We start from the raw sequence: 891 nt of genomic DNA on the forward strand, positions 1-891 counted from the left end.
ACTAAACTGTCCAAGTCAACTCAAAATTTGACCTTTTCTCAGGTTTTCTCAGTAGATCTTATTTTATGAAATCTTGTATGAATCCTTATCTCGAGAGGTTATATAATGTAATGGAGTTTGGGAGTTAATGGAAAACTTTAGTTAGCGAAACCAAGATATGGGAGAAAATGCTCATCACGTTCCATATGACTTTACCTCCTAGGATAACTAAAGTGGTATCCCTGAAATAATAGATTCCCCAGATGTACCCTTGGTCTCTAATAGATACTACGTGCACAATATCATGCTGGGCTTTTCCTAAGAACTTATAAGTTTCAAGCTTGACCCAAGACGTTATGCATAAACTTAGGAACACCTAGGTTTGCATGCCTGAAGTAATGGTCTCTTTAGGTGGGATGCTATGGTATATGTACCATGAGCAGGATTCCATGATGAACTTATTAACTTATTATCTCCCTCACCTAAATGAGACCTGCACCACGATTTGCTAGCAGGATGCCATGATTATGACAACGCCATCTATGCACTCATGGGGAGAAAATTAAGAGTTACTTCGGAAGAGTTTTCATGGTTAAAATACGATGCATGACATGACAACCTCTAAGGTTTAGTTCCTGAATACGACGGGTTCAAATGATTACGTTAGAAACATGCAAGATTGAGAACCAACAACAATACCTCAAGCAGAGGTCATGTTCATGAAGCCTTGGAAGGCATGAAGCGGAGCAAGTTCAAAATAAGTTAAGAATGTTACACCTTATGCATCAAGAAAATTTGTGTTGTCGTTCTTAAAGGTCCTACCGGGAGTTGAAACCAGGTCGTTGGATTCAAAGTCCAAAGTGCTAACCACTACACCATAGAACCCCTTGTAAAAATTTATTTTGGAATGGT

The 891-nt window shown here is 38.7% G+C and overlaps 1 non-coding gene across 1 annotated transcript; it reads right to left on the minus strand.

Annotated features, from left to right (window-relative positions):
* Positions 1-792: 792 nt before the first annotated feature.
* TRNAQ-UUG lies at positions 793-864 on the minus strand. Its single transcript has one exon. It is a non-coding gene; the product is annotated as a tRNA-Gln (tRNA).
* Between the last annotated feature and the right edge of the window lie 27 nt (positions 865-891).

The sequence above is a fragment of the Cucurbita moschata genome, unplaced genomic scaffold, assembly GCF_002738365.1.
Source record: "Cucurbita moschata cultivar Rifu unplaced genomic scaffold, Cmos_1.0 Cmo_Scf02111, whole genome shotgun sequence".
NCBI classification, from domain to species: Eukaryota; Viridiplantae; Streptophyta; class Magnoliopsida; order Cucurbitales; family Cucurbitaceae; genus Cucurbita; species Cucurbita moschata.